We start from the raw sequence: 24,735 nt of genomic DNA on the forward strand, positions 1-24,735 counted from the left end.
GAGTAAGTCTATCCAAAAGTCTGATGGCAGCAGGGAAGAAGCAGTCCTTTTCACAGTAACTTCATTGCAGTGTCAATGTAAGCCTACTTGGTGACTAATAAATAAACTTTAACTTTGTACTCTACTTCTTTCCTATCCAAAACTCCACTAATTTTAATTTCAGTAGTAATCCTGCTTAGTACGAGAGGAAAAGTGGGTTCAGACATTTGGTGTATGTGCTTAGCTGAGGAGTCAGTGGTGTGAAGCTACTATCTGTGGGATTATGACTGAATGCCTCTAAGTCGGAATCCTGCCTAAAAGTTAGTGGCTGGTCACACATTAAGGGGACCTGAAGAAGCACACTCAGAGGGTAACAGCTTGGGATCAGAGTGCATTGTTGCATCTTCCATTTTCAAGGATATATTTCATTGCTAGTAATGTTCCTCACTGGGAGTATTTGAGACGGTGGCACATTGCTGCCTCACAACACCATGGGAGCCAGGTTCAGTTCCTGGCTTGGGTCACTGTCTGTGTGGTGTCTGCACATTCTCCCCATGTCTGCATGGGTTTCCTCTGGGTCATCTGATCTCCTCCCACAGTCCGAAAGGTGTGCTGGTTAGGCGCATAGGCCATGCTAAATTCTCCCTCAGTGAACCCGAACAGAGGCTGGGGTGCAGCGACTGGGGGATTTTCACAGTAAACGTAAATCTACTTGTGACTAATAAATAAACTCTTATCGGAATCACTCACTCCCTTCCCTGCCTGGAAGCGACAGTGGTAATCACTATTCACTGACTATAGTCTCTCTCTAAGTTGTCCATTTGGGTATGTCATCCAAGTGTCTGGATCGTGAGGTCCCACCAAGGTGGAGAAGCAGCGAGCGTGATTATCAGTTGATTGCAGACATGAATTTTCTATTTCCAGTTAACTGATAGCCAGACTTTACTTAACAGACATAACATCAACTTGTAGCAAACACCCCTGACTGGCAGTTATCTCCATTAGCAGACCCCTGAGCTCAGCTACAGCTAATCTAAGCACTGAGATGATGTCATTATCTTTTAAGAATTTCTATCCTGTGTTTTCCAATTTTTAAAAATTTAATTCTCGCGATATGGCTGGCATTTATTGCCAATCCCTACCTTGCAGAAGAGGCATTTGGCCCATTGGATCTGCACCAACTCTCTGACAGAGTTTCTTACCAAGGCCCTCCCCTTCACTCTATCACCACATACATCTTGTCTGTCTAACCTAAGGGGCAATTTAGCATGGTCAATCAACCTAACCCACACACACACACACATCTTTGGAGTGTGGAAGGAAACCCACACAAATACAGGGAGAAAGTGCAAACACCACACTCAACCAAATCTGGAATTGAACCTGGGTCCCACATGCTGTGAGGCAGCAGTGCTAACCACTGCACCACCACAATGTTCATGCTTAAGGAACAGTTTTGAGAGGATAGGAGAGAAAGTGCACCCATTTGCAGCTGGGACAGTTCAAAGTGGACCCAGAGATAAGAATATTGGTGAAAGAATAGGGGGTGGTGAGAATGTTTGCAAGTAAAGCAAGGCCAGCGCTGTGGGTTGTGAAAGCAGATTCAAAGCAACTTTCAAAAGGCAGGTGGTTAAACACCTGTAACGTTGCAAGGCTCTGGAGAAAGAGTTGTGGGGCTTTTTCGAAGAGTGTGCCCAGGGACAGTGGGTCAAATGCTACCCCCGCACTGTGCCGTGGGATTCTATTCCATGGTGAGTGCAGCCAGGTCGGTGATAGTGACTCACGGACACTCTTAAGCTGCAGAGTCAGGTTCTCCAGTGCACAGTGGATGGAGATAGGGCCTGGGTGGGACTGTGGTCGGTGCAGGCTCGATGGGCTGAATGGCGCTGAAGAGATTCTATGATAGAATCAGAACGATGATAAACAAGAGAGCTGGCAAGTGCTGCAGTTTCTATGTGGACCAGTGGGTGGCGGTGCTCTCTGGCAGGTTGTCAGAGGGGAATCTAACAATGTTCAGTGAAAGTTTGCACATTTCCCTGCTGATTGCTCCCTCTGCTGTTTTAACTCTGCCGTTTTAACTCTGCCATTACGCTGCTTATTTTCAGTAAGTTAGTGCCATGACACCTTCACTGGAATGGCAACCCAGACAGTGAGTGAGACACTGAGGCCCTGACAGAGTCATCCTTTCCTCAGTGGATAGCACTACTCTGTCTCGAGTCAGAAGGGTTGCCCCATTCCAGCAAACAATCCAGGCTGACACTCCAGGGCTGTACTGGAGGGAGGTGTTACACTGTCAGAGGCGCAATCTTTAAGATGAGGTGCTAAAAATGAGTCACTATCTGCCCTTTTCAGTTGGACATGAGGAAAGAACAGGCACAGTGGTTAGCACTGCTGCCTCACTGCGGCAGGGACCCAAGTTTGATTCTGGCCTTGGGTGACTGTCTGTGTGGAGTTTGCACATTCTCCCCGTGTCTGCGTGGGTTTCCTCCGTGTGCTCCGGTTTCCTCCCACACTCCAAAGATGTGCAGATTAGGTGGATTGGCCATGCTAAATTGTCCCTTAGTGTCAGGGCGATTAGCTTGGGTAAATGTATGGGGTTATGGGATTAGGGCCTGGGTAGGATTGTGGCCAGTGCAAACTCAGTGGGCCAAATGGCCTCCTTCTGCACTGTAGGGATCCAATGATTTTACCCCAGGAGTTCAGTACGGGGATGAGGATCTAGAGGATCAATAGGAATGTAGATAATGTAGACTTTTTAAAGTTGTCTGTGTAAAAATAACAAAGCAACTGAGATAAGATTTTTCAATATTTAGAAGGAATGAGGCCTTTGTCAAAACACCATTAAACAAAGTGGCCGGTAGTTTACAACCTCGGTCGGGCAAGGTTCGTAAAATCCTGTCCGAGGCCAGCAGGGAATTCTGCTCTGTGATCTTCGCCCTATTCCGGGGCATTCCGTGGTAAAATTCCAGCCAGCGAGCAACCAGAGGGACGCGCAACTTTCACCAAAGCCAAATGAGAATCTTCATTCCTGCTGCACAACAGCACCACCTGGGACCGGATCCCAGAACCACCCCCCCCCCAGGGCCTCAGTCAGTGAGGGACATTGGTGTGGCCAATAGACATCCTGGACTCGTTTGTCATTTCCTGTCCCACCCCGCCACGTTTCGGGGCGGGAGAAAGTGGGGGAAAGGCTGTTCAGGAGGGTGGAGCTGAGGAGAGGTTTGCCAGTTGGATCAGTGCCAGGGCCCCGTGCCACCGCTCCTTCTGCTCCTGAAGGTGCTTCCCAGAGCAGCCGTGCTTCCTCCCCTCCTCCTTCTTCTCGTCCTCTGGGTGGCGGCTGCTTCTCGGGTTTTTCTGCTCCTGGCCAGGTTTCTGAGTGGATGCCTCTCCCCTGGCGGAGGTCGGACGCTGCCCTTGGCACTGCCAGTACCTGAGATGAATTACATGGTTAAGAATCTCGAGCAATAGTAAACCCAGTGCTGGGTTTTAAAGCACTGTCCCCTCCGCACTCTCAATTCATAGAAATTCTCGCAAGCCTACAGTGCAGAAGCAGGCCATTCGGCCCATCGAGTCTGTACCAACTCTAGAAGAGTATCTTACCCTGGCCCACTAGCCCACCCAATCCCCGTAACTCCACATATTTACCCCACTAATTCCCCCTTACCTCCATACTGAAGGGCAGTTTAGAATGGGCAATCCACCCAACAGTTGAGTATGTAATTTTATTGGACAGTATTGTTGGTATATTCCTCTCCCAGTGCAGTGTCAACCTGAATTCCCACAATTTTCATTTATTCAAAGAACAGAGAACAGTACAGCACAGGAACAGGCCCTTCAGCCCTCCAAGCCTGCACTGATCCCATTGTCCTATCTAGACCAACCACTTATATCCCTCTATTCCCTGCCTATCAAGATAAGTCTTAAATGTCACTAACATGTCTGCCTCAACCACCTCACTTGGCAGTGCGTTCCAGGCCCCCACCATCTTCTGTGTAAAAAACCTCCCCCGCACATCTCCATTGAATCTTTCCCTCCTTATCTTGAACCCCCTTGTAATTGTCATTTCTGCCCTAGGAAAAATGCTTCAACTGTTCACCCTATCCATACCTCTCATCATTTTATAAACTTCTATCACGTTGCCCCTCGGCCTCTGTCTTTCCAGGGAGAACAATCCCAGTTTATTCAGTCTCTCCTCATAGATAATACCGTCCATACCAGGCAACATCCTGGGTAAACCTTTTCGATACTCTCTTCAAAGCCTCCACGTCCTTCTGGTAGTATGGTGACCAGAATTGGATACAGATATTCTAAATGTGGCCTAACCAATGTTTTATACAACTGTAACGTAATTTGCCAACTTTCCTACTCGATGCTCTGTCCGATGAAGGCAAGCATTCCATATGCTTTCTTCACCACCTCTTCCACCTGTGCTGCCACTTAAGAATCTATGGACCTGTGCTGCCTGATCTCTCTGTGTGTCTATGCTCCTGATGGTTCTGCCATTTATTTTATCGCTCCTACCTGAATTGGATCTACTAAAATGTCATCAACTCGCATTTGCCTGGATTAAATTCCATCTGCCATTTCTCTGCCCAATTTTCCAGCCTATCGATATCCTGCCGTAATTTCTGACAATATAGCACCTATATAATCATTGGGAAAGCAGAGGCCAATGCGAAGGGAGAACGTGGAAGCTTCTGGAAATATCCAGAAGATTGGTCAAAGAGGTAGATTTTAAGGAAGGACGTAAAGAGGCAGGGAGGGAAGTCGGGATAAATAAATTCATTGAAGTAGCCTCTGAGAAACCTCTTACCCAGAGAGTGGTTAGAATGTGGAACTCGCTACCGCAGATAGCAGTTTTGATGACTACCACTGATTCATTCAAGGCGAGCTGGATAAATACATGAAAGAAAGAAGGATAAGAAGGCCGTGTTGTTGGAATTAGATGAGGAGAGGGTGAAAAGAGCCTCCTGCGAAGTAGAAATACCAGTATAGACCAGTTGGGCCGAATGAGATCTTTCTATGCAGTGAGATGCTCCGTGCTGTAGGATTCGATCCCAGAAATGGTGTCTGCCACAGGTCAGGAATCTCTAAGCTTCAGCTTAAGAACACTGTGAGAGAACCAACACCACATGGAGTGCAGAGGCTCAAGATAGTGACTCACCGCCACCTTCTCGAGGGCAATTAGGGATGGACAGTACACTCTGGACCCAGACAGCAACACGCACATCCCCCGAAAGAATAAATTACAAAACTTCTCTGGGATGACTTTGCTTACCTTGATATTGATGATATACAGTCATAGAGGTTTACAGCATGGAAACAGGCCCTTCGGCCCACCTTGTCCATGCCACCCTTTTTTTTAGTTAATGATCTTGATCTTGGAACAAAATAATTTTAACACGACCCCATATATTCTGGGTACTGGGCAAGATGTTTATTTTTTTCATTCCTTTGGGTGGCACATGGTCAGTAGTGTCACGGTCCCAGGGTTAATTCCCATGTTGGATGATTCTGTGTGGAGTTTGCACATTCTCCCCATGTCTGTGTGGGTTTCCTCCGGGTGCTTTGGTTTCCTCCCATGGTCCAAGTGTGTGTATGTGTTAGGTGGATTGGCTGTGCTAAATTGCCCCTTAGTGTCAGGGGGATTAGTAGGGTAAATACATGGGGTTACCAGGATAGGACCTGGATGGGACTGTTGTTGGTGCAGGCTCGATGGGCTGAATGGCCTGTGTAGGGATTCTATATCAGTGTCACTGGTAAGATCAGCATTTGTTGCCCATCCCTAATTGCCCATGAACTGAGTGACTTGCTTGGCCATTTCAGAGGGCAGCTAAGAGCCGATTACATTGCTGTGGCTCTGGAGTCACATGTAGACCAGACCGAGTAAGGACGGCAGATTTCCTTCCCTAAAGGACATTAGTGAACCAGTGTATTTTAAAACAGTCAACGTCATGGAAACTATCCTAGCTTTATATATCCCTGATTTATTAATTGAATTTAAATCCCTCCAGCTGATGGTCTCTGGGCCTGATCCCTATCCTATGAATCTGTCCCAAAAGGAACCGGGTCTGCTTATGGGCAGGGCTGTCACAGCACTGACCCCACCATGATTCAATTGCCCATCAACACTCACAACCTGAACTTACAAATGAGGAGTGTACAGGGACGGACAAAGAAATACTTAAACTCCATTTTATGGAGCAGATTCAGCCACAGTCAACTACATCCCAATGGAGAACCACCCAACCTTCATTTATATAGCACCCTAACAGCAGAAGTACCTTCACCGCATGGACTGCAGGGGCTCCAGAAGGCAACATATCACCAATTTCTTGAGAATGATTAGTTGATGGACAATAAATACCAATCTTCATAGAATCCCTACAGAAGGAGGCTGTTCGGCCCATCAAATCTGCACCAACCACAATCCCACCCAGGCCCTATCCCCACAACCCCATGCCTTTATCATAGCTAATCCCGCTAACATTAAGGGGCAATTTAGCATGGCCAATTCCCCTAACCCGCACATCTTTGGACTGTGGGAGGAAACCAAAGCATCCGGAGGAAACCCATGCAGACACAGGGAGAACGTGCAGGCTCCACACAGACAGTGACCCAAGCCAAGAATCGAACCCGAGACCCTGGCGCTGTGAGGCAGCAGTGCTAGCCACCATGCCACATCCGGAAACAAACAAAACAGTATTTGCAATGTGGTTATAAGACAGTAAGAAGTCACCCAATATCAGGTTAAAGTCCAACAGGTTTATTTGGAATACAAGCTCGTGCTACCAAGTAAACCTGTTGGACTTTAACCTGGTGTTGTGAGACTTCTTACTGAGCTCACCCCAGTCCAACACTGGCATCTCCACGTTAGAGGATAAGACAGTGAGTTCAGTGACTCACCTTGCGAAGCACTCCACCACCATCTTATCTTCTTCAGCTGCTGTGACCTCGCCCTGGTCTGTCGCAGCCTCATGCCGCCTCAGCCTGGCATGTGGGTGTTTCGGGCAGTGCCTATTGGCATGAGTAAATTTGCTGGAACAACCTGGAGAGAATTAAAATAAAATTCTGACATTACTAACACACAGGTCCTTAATCTGATTAAATCCAACACCACACAGACTCACATAGACTCAACCAGGTTGCATCATTTATTCAAACTGTGCTGCACTGGAGTAAAACGGTGCAACATTTGATAAAAGCTCAGATCATTTTGTTGCCTCCTGAACTTGCAACATTTCACCTACTGTCCTGTCTGGAGACAACACACATCTCTTTAGCCTATGCTTAATGCTATCTCCACTCACATGGTCTGCACCTTTAAGACTTGAATAGCAGATTAGCTGTAAAGACTTGCATTCTAATCTGTAATCTGTAAACTGTGTGTGCCTTTATATGTCCTGTTTCTGACGAAGGAACAACGTTCCAAAAGCTTGTGGGTTTACTGTCAAATAAACTTGTTGGACTTTAACCTGGTGTTGTGAGACTTCTTACAGTGTTTGATGGGGGACATGTAAAGAGAGCTTTACTCTGTATTAACCCATGCTGTACTGTTTTGGGAGTGTTTGATGGGGGACAGTGTAGAGGGAGCTTTACTCTGTACCTAACCCCATGCTGTACCTGTCCTGGGAGTGTTTGATGGGGGGACAGTGTAGAGGGAGCTTTACTCTGTGCCTAACCCCGTGCTGTACCTGTCCTGGGAGTGTTTGATTCAGACAGTGTGGAGGCAACATGAAGTAATTGAGGTGAAAAATGTAGATGTATTAGGAGAAGTGGGATAAGGAGAAAGGAATGGAGTTGATGGAATGAATGACAAAATTGTTACAGGCAGAAGGAGACCATTCAGCCCATCATGTCTGCACCAGCTCTCTGAATGAATAACTCATTCTCCTGCCATCTCCCCACAATATTCTTCCTTTTCAGATAAGAATCCAATACCTTTTGAAAGCCTCAATTGAACCTGTCTCCACCACACCCTCAGGTAGTGCATGCCACACCCTAACCACACACTGTGTGAAAAGATTTTGCTCACATCGCTTTTGCTTACTGTGCTAGTTTAAATCTGTGTCCTCTCCTTATTTTTGACAAGTGGGAACTTGTTCTCCCTGTCTTCCTCAGCCTAAACCCATGTGATTTTGAGAGGAAGCAGAACGGGAGGAGGCTTGTGAGGAACATAAAAACCAGCATGAACCAGTTAAGACAAGTGGCCTCTTTCTGTGGCTCTAGATGGGCCAAAAGGCCACAATCTGATTGAATGGTGTAGCAGGCCAGATGGGCTGAATGGCTTTGTCTTTTTCAAAAAGCCAGCACATGCACGATGGACCGGGTGGCTGTACAATTCTATGCAGCTTCCGTATCAGTCAATCAAAGACCAGTCATACCCTCCCCCATCCCTCCCCCCTCCTCCTCCCCCCACGACATCCCCCCAACCTCCCACTTCACTCACCTGGCTCAGAGCAGAGGAAAGGTTTCTCTCCCGTGTGGAGACGTTGGTGTGTTTTGAGCTGTCCACTCTGCACAAATGCTCTCCCACAGCTTGGGTAGTTACACACATACGGTCTCTCACCTGAAGACCAGTCAGAGACAGAGCAGAGGAAGAAAAATGAAAAATCTTAACAGAAGATTTTCCCCTCCCAAATGCAAATAGACAAATCTCTACAACCATACACTCTTAGATATCTCGTAAAGAGTAAATAATTTGACACTTGTTTTTGGCTGGAGCTCTTCAATTTGATTCCGTGCAGAACAGGTCAAAGCAAATAGATAAAAGCAAATTACTGCGGATGCTGGAATCTGAAACCAAAAGTGAAAATGCTGGAAAATGTCAGCAGGTCTGGCAGCATCTGTAAGGAGAGAAAAGAGCTGACGTTTCGAGTCCAGATGACCCTCTGACAAAGCTTTGACAAAGGGTCACCTGGACTCGAAACGTCAGCTCGTTTCTCTCCTTACAGGCGCTGCCAGACCTGCTGAGATTTTCCAGCGTCTTCTCTTTTGGTTTCATAGCAGATAGGAGCAGGAGTAGACCATTCGGCCCCATGAGACTGCTCCACCATTCGGTTAGAGCATGTTTGATCTTCTACCTCAATGCACTGTCACCGTAGCCCTGGCTACCTTTAATAAATATGTTCTCAGTTTCGAACATACCCAAAGACAGAGCCTCCACAGCCGCTGGGATGGAGAATTCTAAAAGACAAAACCATCAATGTGTTTGCTGGGCACAGCTTCCGGCCAAACCCTATGTGAAAGGAACCCTGATTTCGTTGTTCAAAAGGGGCCTGTTGCCTGAAACAAGTGAGCCTTTTGGGTAGGCCCCTTTCAGAAGAAGGAGGGAGCTACATCAGATAGCAGTGCTAACAACCCACTTTGAAATTGTTAACAGGCTGATGGCAATGAGAGAGAAAAAGTATTGATGTTTCATTATTGAGAAGACTGGGCAAAGGCCCAAAGACCAATGAGTAGAGTCATAGATGGTTACAGCATGGGAACAGGCCCTTCGGCCCAACTTGTCCATGCTGCCCTTTTCTTTTTAACCACTAAGCTAGTCTCAGTTGCCTGTGTTTGGTCCGTATCCCTCTATACCCATCTTACTCATATAACTGTCTAAACGCTTTTTAAAAAACAAAATTGTACCCGCCTCTACTATTGCCTCTGGAAGCTCATTCCAAATTCAACACCCTCTGTGTGAAACAATTGCTCTTCTGAACCCTTTTGTATCTCTCCCCTCTCACCTTAAACCTATGCTCTCTAGTTTTCGACTCCCCTACCTTTGGGAAAAGATATTGACTATCCAGCTGATCTGTGCCCCTCGGTATTTTATTGACCTCTATAAGATCACCCCTCAGCCTCCTATGCTCCAGAGAAAAAAGTCCCAGTCTATCCAGCCTCTCTTTATAACTCAAACCATCAAGTCCGGGTAGCATCATAGTAAATCTTTTTTGCACTGCTTCTACTTTAATAATATCCTTTCTATGTAGGGTGACCAGAACTGTACACAGTTGATGGAAGACACCAAGTTGATGAGGAGGAATGAAGGTCACACCCAGGAAAGGATAAAGGCCCTAACTGATTTTTCTTTCAAAAACCACAGGCTCAGCAGTGTAGGTTGGAGATTCCCCATTTAAGATCAACTAACCTCAGCACAGACCAGAAACCAAACTGGCAACCCTCCACAGTGCATGACTCAACCACATTCACCAACTGAGCCTCGGGAGGGAAATTCCCAACACCAATTAACAAAAAGCAGAAGATGCTGCAAATCATAAACAATAGAAATTCGCTGTGAAAATAGTGGACACTTCAGCCAGAATCTGTGGAAAGACAAATAAAGTTTCAGGTCATTGACCACTCATCAGAACATCAAACGTGGGAGGCAATGGCCGAGTGGTATTATCACAAGACTATTAATCCAGAAATTCAACTAATGCTCAAAATCCCTCCACAACAAAGGGTGAAATTTTGTTTTGATTTATTATTGTCACATGTATTAGTATAAGTGAAAGGTATTGTTTCTTGTGTGCTATATAGACAAAGCTTACCATTCATAGAGATGGAAAGGAGTGAGTCCAGAATGTAGTGTCACAGTCATGGCTAGGGTGTAGAGAAAGATCAACTTAATGCAAGCTAAGTCCATTCAAAAGTCTGATGGCAGCAGGGAGGAAGCTGTTGGTTGGTACAGAACCTCAGGTTCTCTACCTTTTTCCCAACGGAAGAAGGTGGAAGAGAACGTGTCCGTGTTCCATGTGCGTGGGGTCCTTAATTATGCTGGCAGCTTTACTGAGGCAGCAGGAAGTGTGGACAGAGTCAATGGATGGAAGGCTGGTTTATGTGATGGATTAAGCTATATTTACGACCTTTTGTAGTTCCTTGCAGTCATAGCTAGGGTGTAGGAAAAGATCAACTTAATGCAAAGTAAGTCCATTCAAAAGTCTAACAGCAGTAAGGAAGAAGCTGTTCTTGAATCAGTGGAATTTGAATTCAATTAAAAGATATCTGGAATTAAGAATCTACTGATGTCCATGAAACCACTGTTGCTTATCGGAAAAACCCATCCTTGTTCACTAATGTGCTTTTAGGGAAGGAAATCTGCCGTCTTTACCTGGTCTGGCCTACATGTGACTCCGGAGCCTCAGCAATGTGGTTGACTGTCGACTAACTTCGGGCAACTAGAGATAGACAATAAATGCTGGCCAGCCAATGGCACCAATGTCCCATGAGTGAATAAAGAGAAAGCTAAATTGACCCTTAGCATCCAAAGGTGTGTAGGTTGAGAGGATTAACAGGGTAAATACGTGGGATTATGTTATGGGGGCAGCACAATGACACAGTGGTTAACACTGCTGCCTCACAGCGCCAGGGACCTGGGTTTGATTCCTGGCTTGGGTCATTCCCTGTACGGAGTCTGCACGTACTCTGTGTCTGCATGGGCTTCCTCTGAGTGCTCTGGTTTCCTCCCACAGTCTGAAAAACGTGCTGGTCAAGTGCACTGACCCGAACAGGCGCTGGACTGTGGGTGACGAGGGGAATTTCACAGTAACTTCATTGCAGTGTTAATGTAAGCCTTACTTGTGATTAAAGAATAAATACAGGACGGGGCTGGGCCTGGGTAAGATGCTTTGTCGGGGAGTAGGTGAAGACTCGATGGGCCGAACGAACTCCTTCTACACTGTAGGGATTCTATGAATTCTGTATCATCAGTTATGATTATATAGATGATCTGGAGGAGGGAACCGAGTGCAGGGTGTCGAAATTTGCTGATGACACCAAGATTGGGGGAAAGGCAAATTGTGCGGAGGGTGTGGAGAGTCTGCAGAAGGATCTAGATAGGCTGGGCGAATGGGCCAGGAAATGGCAAATCGAATTTAATGTTGGCAAGTGTGAGGTGGTCCACTTTGGTAGGAAGAATGGTAGGAAGGACTATTACTTACGTGGCGAAAAACTGCAGCAGGCGACGGTGCAGAGGGGCCTCGGGGTCCTTGTGCATGAGTCGCAAAAACCCAGCTTGCAGGTGCAGCAGGTGGTCAGGAAGGCGAATGGGATGCTGGCCTTCATAGCGAGGGGGATTGAATATAAAAGTAGGGAGGTCTTGCTGCGGCTGTATAGGGCATTGGTGAGGCCGCAGCTGGAGTACTGTGTGCAGTTTTGGGCGCCGCACCTGCACAAGGATATTTTGGCCCTGGAGGGAGTGCAGAGGAGGTTCACTAGGCTGATACCGGAGTTGAGGGGATTGAGCTATGAGGAGAGGCTGAATAAACTAGGCTTGTACTCGTTAGAGTTTAGAAGAATGAGGGGAGATCTCATTGAGACGTATAAGATGATGAATGGGATGGATAGGATAGAGGTGGAGAGACTCTTCCCGCTCAAAAAAGACAGTAGGATTAGGGGGCACAGCCTCAAGATAAAGGGGAGGCGGTTTAGAACGGAGTTGAGGAGGAACTTCTTCACTCAAAGGGTGGTGAATCTCTGGAATTCTCTGCCCGTTGAAGTGGTGGAGGCTGCCTCGCTAAATATTTTTAAGAAGCGGGTTGATGGGTTTTTGATAAGAGAGGGGATTAAGGGTTATGGGGAGAGGGCGGGAATGTGGAACTGAGCCACGACAGATCAGCCATGATCTTATTGAATGGCGGGGCAGGCTCGAAGGGCTAGGTGGCCTACTCCTGCTCCTATTTCTTATTTTCTTATGTTCTTAATATCTTAGACCTCAAAACTTAATTTTGTTTCTCCTGCACAAATGCTGAGTATTTTCCAGCATTTTCTGCATTATTGAACAGAATTGCAGAACGGTTACAGTGCAGAAGGAAGCCATTTGGCCCATTGACGTGTGCCAGCTCTCTGCGAGAGAGCCAAATCCCACTCACCTACCTTCTCGCCGTTACCCTGCAAATGTCACTTCAGTTAATTGTCTAATCTTGAAACCCATGACTGAACCTGCCCCCACCAGACTCTCAGGCAGTGCGTTCCAGTCCTAACCACTCGCTGTGGAAAAATAACTTTCCCTGCATCGCTGTTGCTTGTTCTGCCAATTACCTTTAATTGGTGCCCTCTGCTGCTCAATCCTTCCACCGGCAGGATGTTTTGCCCCATCTTACTCTGTTCATGGCCATTCCTCTGTCAAATTCCCTCTAGATCTTATCTTCTTCAAGGAGAACGGCTACCCCTCCACCCCCACCTAATTCTCCAATCTATTATTGAAACTGAAGTGGAGTCGAGTCACTCTGGTATAATATTTTTAATTGAGGTACCCAGTTGGGGGAGTTGTGGAGATGGTTCTCTGGTGCAGTGGGTAACGCCCCTAGCTCGAAACAAAAGCTGCATTTTCCAGACCCACCCCAAAACCTGATGGGCCAAGATGGGGTGCTACCACCTTCTTGGGGCTCTCCATCACCTCCTCAAGGAGGTGGGCAATAAATGCTGGCCTAGCCAGTGACGTCCACATCCCATAAATGAATTAAGAACAATAACGCGGCCAAATCGATGGATTATCAAACTGTACATCCTCACTATACGCCAATGGCAGGCTGTAAGAGTGGGAGAGATACCTGGTCAGCCATGTGATAGACAGAAGATTGGAGCCTCTGCATCACTATCTATAGCTCCAGACTACAACATGCGTGAAAAAGTGCTTGTACCATCACACAGTGGCACAGTGGTTAGCACTACTGCCTCACAGTGCCAGGGATCTAGGTTCGATTCCCGGCTTGGGTCACAGTCTGTGCAGAGTCTGCACATTCTCCCTGTATCTGTGTGGATTTCTTCTGGGTGCTCCAGCTCCCTCCCACAATCTGAAAGACATGCAGGTTAAGTGCATTGGCCATGCTGAATTCTCCCTCAGTGTACCCTAACAGGTGCCAGAGTGTGGCCACTAAGGGATTTTCACAGTAACTTCATTGCAATCTTAATGTAAGGTAACTTGTGACATTCATAAATAAATACACTTTAAACTTTAAACTCAGACTCCAGATGGACAAAGACACATCACTGTCACCATCAAGGGGGCAGGAGAGACCAAGCTCCAAAGTACAGATTGCAAGGGAGAAGCAGTGGTAAATGGAAACATGCTCTTAGGCAGTATCAGACTTGGATATTGAAAGCCTATCGAGGATCAAACACTAACCTCCAAGAAGTTATTTATGTGAAGCACCTTGATACAAGTTACATAAGGAACTTTGTAAATTGAATTAATTTTAGAATACAAAAGGAAGACCAGACTGAGAGAGTCGAGGTTTTCCTTAACTGAGACGGCAGGAAGGAATAAACTCGAGCAGGAGATATTGTTACAATCCCAGCTGATGTTCCACTGGACAATCAAGTCCCAGGATGGAACTCTGGCTCAATAGGCAATAACTTTTATTCTTTTTAGTGACATGGATATACAGAGTCACAGAATTGCTGATTAACTTTGAATCAAAGAATAAAACATTTAAATATCAAACATATAATGATTGACTGTAACATAATATTCCTTCACTCCACCTTTATCTTCTCAGGTGTACACATTTTTAAGGATAACACAAGTATCAAAATATGACTTATAGTCTAATATATTGGTACGTACACAGTCCATATAAATTACAAGCCAAATGTGGCCAGATGCACTACACTCTGAATTCAAGTGATGGATGCTACCTAATATAACTTCTGTGGATTTGTCTTCAAATCCCCCTCCAGATACTTATCACACTACGAGCCACCTGGTCACACTGGAATTCTGAACTTGGAAACTGCCTTGGAATCTCTTCCTAAACAACATTTTCCCTTTTCCAAGGATCCATTTCCAGGATTTCAATCCTTTCTTTCAGTATTCATCTGCCTTAGATTGCTTCATGCATTCCACATGACCTCTCATGTGGAACAGAATGCTGTTGCTTCACAGCTGTATTATGGTATCACCAACCTTAGGATTACTTCAGATGTATGTCGTCTCGCCAGCCAGTTTCACCAGGTCTAAACCTTTCAGCACTGTCTTCAATTGGGATCCTCTCTCTGCCCCTCCTTTATCTTCAGTGAACAGTAACTAGTCCTGATTCCAGTTCCCCTTTCTTTTGATTTTAGTCTCCCTGGGACCTTTTCTTTTCATCCTTTGGTTTCCAGATCTATATGCTCTTTAGCTTCTGGGATTGCTGCCTTTCTCTTACTCTATTGTGCTGTTTCATTGCGCTGTGAAAGATGCCTTCTTCTCAGGTACCTGATTCCAACTGAGCTACAAGTGGTTATACATTTCAGTGTGTGTCCTGGCTGCTAAGCAACAGGGAAGTTTTTCTTTAAAATCTTCTTCAATGAAGGCACAGTTTAAAATGAAACTCAAACCCACAGACATGCAGGCACCTTTGTTTCACATGAGCTAAATAAAGTTTTAACCCTTTCTGACGAAGAAACACAAAATTAAACTTACTTAAAACTAAACCTTGTCTCTAATACTCTCTCTCTCTCTTTCCATCAATGAAGAGTCTTGAGTCTTGAGTGAGTGAGTGAGTGAGTGCGAAGATGGGGAACAGTGAAGATAGTGATGATAACTATCACAAAACATACACAGATGGGAGCAATGAGATGCTAATGTTCTCCCCTTCAGTGCTTACCAGTGTGTGTCCTTGTGTGTGCTTGCAGTGATTTCTCCCTTGGGAAAACCCGACTGCAGGTGTGACAGCGGATCCGGCTGGTGGATAGTTTGCCCTCAGTGATCAAATCCCGGACTACCTCTGCTCTCGGACGGCCACGTCTCATCCCATCCTGCAACACACAACCCAAGGATGTCACTTCTGGATCGCCACATTTCCGAACCCTGTTGACATTGGCACAAATCCTCCCAACTAGGGAGGCCTGGGGTAGTTGATGCATTGCAATTGGCTCAGCTGCATCGAACCAAGTGTAATCATATCATTAAAATAATGGCCAGGTTCCCTGTTCCTGCTCGCTATTCAACTACCTCTGATTGAAAGGGAATTATGGGCTTCGAGAGCCCTGAATGTATTTGGAGTACAATATGCTTTGGTTTGATTTGGTTTTGATTTTGATTGGATTTGATTTATTATTGTCACATGTATTGACATACAATGAAAAGTATTGTTTCTTGAGCACTATACAGATAAAATATACCGTTCATAGAGAAGGAAAAGAGAGGTTGCAGAATGTACTATTACAGTCATAACTAGATCAACTTAATGCGAGGTAAGTCCATTCAAAAGTTTGACACTAGCAGAGAAGAAGCTGTTCTTGAGTCGGTTGGTTCGTGACCTCAGACTTTTGTATCTTTTTCCCAAAGGAAGAAGTTGGAATGTCCGGAGTGTGTGAGGTCCTTAATTATGCTGGCTGCTTTGCCAAGGCAGCGGGAAGTGTAGACAGAGTCAATTAATAGGAGACTGGTTTGCGTGATGGATTGGGCTACATTCACAATCTTTTGTAGTCCCTTGCAGTCTTGGGCAGAGCAGGGGCTATACAACCAGAAAGAATGGTTTCTGTGGCGCATCTGTAAAACTTGGTGAGAGTCGTAGCTGACATGCCAAATTTCCTTAGTCTTCTGAGAAAGTAAAGGTGTTGGTGGATTTTCTAAACTATAGTGGCGGCATGGGGGTACCAGGATAGGTTGTTGGTGATCAGGACACCTAAAAACTTGAAGCCCTCAACCCTTTCTTCTTTGTCCCCATTGATGTAGACAGGAGCGTGTTCTCCTTAACACTTCCTGAAGTTGATGACAATCTCCTTCGTTTTGTTGACATTGAGCGAGAGATTATTGTTGCTGCACCAGCTCACCAGGGAAAGGGTAGTGGAGAGCACTGTACAGCAACACACTCTTTATAGTTCAGTGGTAGCAATCCCAGATGTGTTGAAGGGTTCTTGCTCCCAAGTCCTGTTCCGATATATAATCAGTGTGGTTTGAGGGAGTGCTTCCCTGTCACTGATGTGAATGTAAAAGGTGGCACTTCTGTGAAGGGCAGGAAGTCATTTGGTGTTCTGATCTCGGATGATGCAGGAAATTGGGAGATTTCCCCAGAGTCCCACATGAACTCATGAACAGTTGAGCAACATTGTATTAGGGTGACCACGTTCCCCCCCACCCTGCCCCCCTCCCCGACATTCCCCATGTGAAACCCATGGAATTTTGGGCTGATGGGGAGGGTAATATAGAATTCTCAGTATGAGGCCCTTCATTTCAGTTTCACTATAATAAATACACTAGGTTAAGGTAATTGTAAAGCGCTGTATACATAGTGAGAATTCACAATGTGCCTGGAACAAAATATGCAAATTATAATAAACTGCAAAGGTATTAAGTGTAAAATCACACATTAACCAAGTATTATAAGCTTAAACAATGTTTTCAATATATATGCATTGTGCGCCTTGGCCAACTTCTTCTGAATGCAGCATGATGGGAAACCCAGTGGTAGACAGACCAACTTCTTTTAATACAATGGGTTGTAGAAAGGCAGCTTCTCTTATCTGTTTTTGGATACATGAAAGCAAGTTTAATAGGCCTAGTATGGAAGGGAATGGATTCGTTCTCCCTCCTGATGCATGCATTAGCAAATAAATTCCTTTTCATTCTTTACCTGTACACTGTCTTTATTAGTCTATGTAGTTGTTGGGTGAGGTCAACCAAATACAGGGCATCCCAGTGAGTCACCTCAGAAAATTCCTCTTACCATGGGCCTACCCATTACAGCTTCTGGCCAAAATTCTCCTGCCAACAAGTCAAAAGTAATCATTCCTTTTCATTTTTGTTTGTGAAACGGTGCAGTGCACGAATCATCTGCCACATTGATGGTACAACGGTTATGTTCCTGGATTAGTAATTCAATAACCTGGATTTGTAATCCATTAACCTGAACTAGTAATCAATTAGCCGGGGCTAATAGCCTAGAGAACACAAATTCAAATCATTCCATTAGCAGTTTGAGGATTTGAAAACAATATTAAATGACCAAAAGCTATTTGATTATCAATAAACCTCACAGTTTAGGAGTGGAATTCTGTTGTTACTCAGTCAGGAGTAAGAAATGACTTCAATCCTCACCAACATGGCTGACTTTTGACTACTCTCTTAACTGGCCTTGCAAACAACCCAGCTCCATCAAACCATTGGGGGTTCAAGAAGGTGAACCACCAACACTTTTGCAAGGTTAACTGGGGAAGCGCACTAAACGTTAGCCGTGCCTGCAACATCCACATCCAGTCATTTTAACACAGAAGGAGGCCATTCAGTCCACGCTGCCTCTCTGCAGAGGGATCCAATCAGTCCCATTCCTCCCCTCTATCCATCTAAGCCTCCAAATTTACCTGCCTCAAGCTGGGCGGCACAGTAGCACAGTGGTTAGCACAACTGCTTCACAATGCCAGGGACCTGGGTTTGATTCCTTGCTTGGGTTGCTGTCTGTGTGGAGTTTGCATGTTGTCTCTACGTGGGTTTCCTCCCAGTGCTCCGGTTTCCTCCCACATTCTGAAAGATGTGCTGGTTAGGGTGCATTGACCTGAACAGGTGCCAGACTGTGGCGACTAGGGGAATTTCACAGTAACTTAATTGCAGTGTTAATGTAAGCCTTACTTGTGACTAATAAGTAAACTTTAACTTTTATTTTATGTAATAACTCCACAGTGGTGAAAATGTGTCATCACTAAGTTACTTTATTTACATCATACATCTGTCCATGGCCAGCTCTCCAGTTGCTTCCTGCTGAATGCAGGCTGGGAGTCTGACACACCTGCTTTAAATAGGGAGCATGAGGCTCCTGATTTAACCATCAATTAGGATTCATCAGGTATTTCTTTTCAAAAAAATGTATCTGCTCAGAAACGGCAAGTATTAGTTGATCAGGTGGCAGGAAATGCACTTGCCAGTGTTGGACATTCAAGTATTACAACACCTCAGACCAGGCTCGGACCCACAGTCCCTGGATTAGGAGGCCAGTGCCTTATCCATTAAGCCGCTGCATGTGGGCCGAGGACTCCTCATACTCTAACAAACCAACCTCATTAGGCTGGCTGAAGTCATCAGATTTAACTCATGCCCTTTTCTTTTGAAATCATCTCCACATCCGCCAACCTCGTAGATAGCGAGTAGAAAACAGCTCATCCTCTCATCTCCACCGCATCTCGTGACCAAAGCCTTGAAACTAGATCCTCTTAATCCATGTAGGATTTTAGTTACGTCTGGAGGACGGTAACCCCTGCTGTAAAAGTGGCTCTGAAGATTTAAGAAGGAAACATATATGCATTTTTTTTGTTACCCATTTGACTGTAGTGGAGAGGGAACATGTGTGTGTGGAAGGTAAATTTAAGGGAGACTTGGGAAGCTACTTAAGGTAGCAGGTGATTGTGGAACATTAGGTTCAGCAGATTACGAGCCCCTCCCCCCAACTCCATATCAGTCAATCGCCTGTGCATAGACACTTCTATCAAAGAGCATGAGGGGTGCGAATTAAAGAAATGGTGAACAGTTAAATATTAAGGATGAGGATTTATTTAAACTAGTGTTGCAGAAATCCCCAGGATTTCCTCCACTTTACAGCTGGCTTGAATAGTGAATGTAGCAAATCAACAGCGGCCAATCACAAATGAGGGGCAGGGCCACCCAATGTCCCATCTCCATGGAGATAGAATTTTGGCAACTGCTACATTTTTGGCAGATTCCGCCTGGATACTTGGCATTTCAGGCTATTCAGAAAGAAAAGTTTGGAAAGACGGCATTACAATCAGCAACAAATCTCAAATTATATTTATCTATTTTTTAAATACCCTTGCCTTAAACTAAGAGTGATTGAATTAAACAAAGTCATATATATGGGGGGAAGGAGGAAATATAACGACCATGACTCGTAAATTAATTCAATAAGACCATAAGACACTCGTGCAGAATTAGGCCATTCGGCCCATTGCATCTGCTCTGCCATTCAATTATGGCTGATAAGTTTCTCAACCCCATTCTCCCATCTTTTCCCCGTAACCTTTGATCCCCTTACCAATCAATACCTACCTCTCTCTGTCTTAAATATATTCAATGGCCTGGCCTCCACAGCTAAATTCACCTCCTCTAGCTGAAGAAATTTCTCCTCATCTCAGCTCTTAAGGGTTTTTCTTTTAGACAGAGGCTGTGCCTTTGAATCCTAGTCCCTCCTGCTAATGGAAATACCTTCTCCACGTCCACTCTATGCAGGCCTTTCAGTATTCTGTAAGTTTCAAGGACATCCCCTCCTCATCTTTCTAACCCCCATCAAGTACAGACCCAGAGTCTTCAAATGCTCCTCATACGTCAAGCTTTTCATTCCTGGGATCATTCTTGTGAACCTCCTCTGCACCTTCTCCAAGGCCAGCATATTGTTCCTTAGATACAGGGCCCAAAATTGTCTGCAATACTCCAAATGTGGTTTGACCAGAACCTTATAAAGCCTCAGCAGTACATCCCTGCTTTTGTATTCCAATCCTCTCAAAATGAATGCTAACATTGCATTTGCTTTCCTAACTATCAAGTCAACCTGCAAATTAACCTTAAGAGAATCCTGAACTAGGACTCTCAAGCCCATAAAGCTCCCATAAAAATGTGTTGCATTCAAAAATGAGGGGGAGGAAAATGATTCTTATAGATCCAGAAATCAGCTGTTTCATAAACATTTGTTAATTTTTTAAAAAACTGCAGAAATCCACGTTTGTCTTAGAGAGAGAGCAAAAAGCAAATGATTTCCAGTAAACCTGCGCATCACAAACTAAATACCATTTGAATTTGGAGGAACACTGAACCTTTCAGCTAAAACCTTACAAGGCTGCAATTTCATTTATTGGTTATAAGCAGTGGCTGAACTAGTGGATCATGTCAGTTTACTGTAAATGCAATCTTGTTTTTTCCTTCTTGGCATTATTCACTGCATTATGTATTAAGAAACGAGTTGCCAGCCTTTTGTCCGTCCAGCACATCTCCTCGAAGTTCAGCAACAAGGAACACAGCCTCCTTTATCTTAGAATCATAGCGCCACACAGCGCAGAAAAAGGCCCTTCGGCCCATCAAGTCTGCACCAACAATAACTACCACTAAAGGCGTGCTAATCCCATTTTCCTGCACTTGTCACAAAACTTTGAACGTTAGGTTATTTCAAGTGCTCATCCCATTATTTTTTAAAGATTGTATGGTTTCCTTCCTCCACTACCTTCCCAGGCAGTGCATTACAGATTTCCACCATCCTCTGAGTGAAAGCATTTCTTCTCAGATACCCTCTGAATCCTCTGCCCCGTACACTAAAACTATGCCTCCTTGAGATAGACCCCTTAACCAAGGGGAACAGCTGCTCCCTCGTCACCCTGTCCATACCCCTCATAATGTTATACATGGCAAACATGTCCCCTCTTAGCCTTCTCTGCTCTAAAGAAAACAATCCAAATCTGTCCAGTCTCTCCTTATAGCTCAAATGCTTCATCACAGGCAACACCCTGGTGAATCTCCTCTGTGCCCCCTGTAGTGCTATCACATCCTTAATATAATGAGGTGACCAGAACTGCACACAGTTCTCCAGCTGTGATCTAACCAACATTCTGTACAACCTCAACATTATCTCCTTCCTCTTATACTCTGTGCCATGACTGATGAAAGCAAGTGTCCCATATGCCTTCTTAATTATCCTATTCACATATTCTACCACCTTCAGGGATCTATAAATAATTACCCCAAGATCCCTCTGTTCCTCTGAGCTACCCAGTGTCTTCCCATTTATTAAATACTCCCTCATCTTGCTACTTCTTCCGAAGTGCATCACCTCGCACTTATTAAGGTTAAATACCATCTGCCACTACTCTGCCCACCTGACCAACCCATCTATATCATCCTATAACCTACAACCTTCTTCTTCACTACTAACCACCCCACCAATCTCATGTCATCTGCAAACTTGCTTAACAGTCCCCCCACATTTCCATCTCTATCATTTATTTATATAACAGACAATAAGGATCTGAATACTGAACTTTGTGGTACACCATTGGACACAGGCCTCCATTTACCCAAACAGCTTCCTACCACTAGAGTCATAGAGGTTTACAGCATGGAAACAGGCCCTTTAGCCCAACTTGTCCATGCCACCCTTTTTTTTAAACCCCTAAGATAATCCCAATTGCCTGCATTTGGCCCATATCCCTCTATACCCATCTTATCCATGTAAATGTCTAAATGCTTTTTAAAAGACAATATTGTACCCGCTTCTACTACTGCCTCTGGCAGCTTGTTCCAGACACTCACCACCCTCTGTGTGAAAAAATTGCTCCTATGGACACTTTTGTATTTCTCCCCTCTCACCTTAAAGCTATGCCCTCTAGTTTTAGTCTCCCCTGCTTTTGGGAAAAGATATTGACTATCTAGCTGATCTGTGCCCCTCATTATTTTATAGGCCTCTATAAGATCACCCTCAGCCTCCTACGCTCCAGAGAAAGAAGTCCCAGTCTATCCAGTCTCTCCTTAACTCTAACCATCAAGTCCTGGTAGCATCCTAGTAAATCTTAATAGGACACACTACCATTTGTGTCCTATTACTAAGCCAATTTCTGATCCATTACGCCAAGTTTCCCTGTTTGCGAGTTGTTACCTTGTATGCAGGGATGTCAGGACTCTGCCCGGGTGCAGCTGACCCTTTTGATCCAATGCTGGGAGTTGGGCTCAGGTTCACCCTGTTGGAGTTTTCTGGCCATTTGCAGGGAAAAGCCATTGAGAAATTCCCCAGATTTAAGTCTTCAGCACTGCACTTGGATGGGAACCGCGTGGTTTTAAACACAGGGACAACCATCCACTTGGGCAAATTGCAACTCTCGCTCCCAGACATAATATACATTCAACTTTCCTTTTCTAAAACAAAAAGAAAAGGAGATGGAAAGTCCAGTTCTTCTAAGTGTTTTTTTCCTCTGACTCCTTTCCCATGTAATTTTGCCAGCTTGGAAATTAACCAATCAGACCAGAGGCATGAGGGAATCCCCAGGCTTTCCATCCAATCAGCTGCTGTGGCGATGTGTGTCAAGTCAGGTATTTAAACTGAGTTTAAAGCTAAATCTGTTTAAAAAAAAAGATATGAAAGTGACTCAGGCTCTGGCAAGACGAAGAGATCATTGCGGAAGCATTGCATCACTCTGAGTGTACTTAGTGTCAGTAATAAGAAAAGAATGCTCTTAAGTAGTAATCTACTTTACAGTAAAGTCATACAGTAATGTCTTGTCTACTGATTTAAGTGCAGTTATGTTTAAAGGAGTTTTTTTTCTTGCAGATATAATGAAGAGGGGGGCGGTGAGGGATCTCATAGAGACTTATAAAATTCTAACAGGACTAGACAAGGTAGATTCAGGGAGATGTTCTTGATGGTGGTGCTGTTCCGAACCACAGGTCACAGGATTTGGGATAGACCATTTAAGACGGAGATGAGGAGACATTTCTTCACCCAAAGAGTGGTGAGCCCATGGAATTTATTACTACAGGAAGTAACCAATGCCAAAACAGTGAATGTATTCAAGAGGTGGCTGGATATAGCACTTGGGGCCAATGGGATCAAAGATTATGGGGAGAAAGCAGGATTAAGCTATTGAACTGGATGATCAGCCATGATCATAATGAATGGCAGAGCAGGCTTGAAGGGCCAAATGGCCTTCTCATGCTCCTATCTTCTATTTTTCTATAACTGACCTACATTTTCCTGCTTAGTGGAAGTGAAAGATCCCATGTCACTATTCTGAAGGACAATTGAGGTATCCCCAATGTCCTGGATAATATTGATCCCTCAATCAACATGGAAAAATAATCTGGTCAATCTCACATTATTCTTTAGTGTGGGAGTTTTCTGCGCACAAATTGAAAATTCCAAACATAATTTGAAACATATAAATAAGTGGCCTTTAAGGTATCCAAAATGCTTGGGTTTGTACAATGGAACTTGCATCACGCCAACACAGTGAGGGAAATGCCACACCGGTAATTGTTTACTAGACCACACTGAGATTACAACATAGCCGCTTAAGGCACATGCACTGCAAAAAAAAACCCTCCATAAGAAACACTGAGTGGCTATTTTTGTTACAATTACTTGTGAGGTCCCAAATGCTCCCAGTTGGTCATCTCACAAGGCTAGCGTCACCTCCAAAACCAAAGAAAGGCCAATTGATTGTCACACAGTAAGAAGCCTCACAACGCCAGGTTAAAGTCCAACAGGTTTAGTTAGAGGCGTGGCAGAGGGACCTGGGGGTCCTTGTGCATGAGTCGCAAAAACCCAGCCTGCAGGTGCAGCAGGTGGTCAGGAAGGCGAATGGGATGCTGGCCTTCATAGCGAGGGGGATTGAATATAAAAGTAGGGAGGTCGTGCTGCGGCTGTATAGGGCATTGGTGAGGCCGCAGCTGGGGTACTGTGTGCAGTTTTGGTCGCCGTACTTACGCTAGGATATTTTGGCCTTGGAGGGAGTGCAGAGGAGGTTTACTAGGCTGATGCCGGAGTTGAGGGGGTTGAGCTATGAGGAGAGGCTGAATAAACTAGGCTTGTACTCGTTAGAGTTTAGAAGAATGAGGGGAGATCTCATTGAGACATATAAGATGATGAATGGGATGGATAGGATAGAGGTGGAGAGACTCTTCCCGCTCAGAAAGGACAGTAGGACTAGGGGGCACAGCCTCAAGATAAAGGGCGGGCGGTTTAGAACGGAGTTGAGGAGGAACTTCTTCACTCAAAGGGTGATGAATCTCTGGAATTCTCTGCCCGTTGAGGTGGTGGAGGCTGCCTTGCTAAATATTTTTAAGACGCGGGTTGATGGGTT

The 24,735-nt window shown here is 45.0% G+C and overlaps 1 pseudogene across 1 annotated transcript; it reads right to left on the reverse strand.

The window, feature by feature from the left end:
- Positions 1–1,300: 1,300 nt before the first annotated feature.
- LOC145358627 (zinc finger protein 367-like) lies at positions 1,301–22,931 on the reverse strand (annotated as a pseudogene). Its single transcript, XR_013889496.1, has 5 exons — positions 22,536–22,931; positions 15,555–15,705; positions 8,429–8,548; positions 6,886–7,027; positions 1,301–3,409 (listed from the first exon to the last, which is right to left on the reverse strand). The product of XR_013889496.1 is annotated as a zinc finger protein 367-like (transcript).
- Positions 22,932–24,735: the final 1,804 nt, after the last annotated feature.

The sequence above is a fragment of the Carcharhinus amblyrhynchos genome, chromosome 26, assembly GCF_965287045.1.
Source record: "Carcharhinus amblyrhynchos chromosome 26, sCarAmb.v2.hapA, whole genome shotgun sequence".
In the NCBI taxonomy this organism is placed as follows: domain Eukaryota; kingdom Metazoa; phylum Chordata; class Chondrichthyes; order Carcharhiniformes; family Carcharhinidae; genus Carcharhinus; species Carcharhinus amblyrhynchos.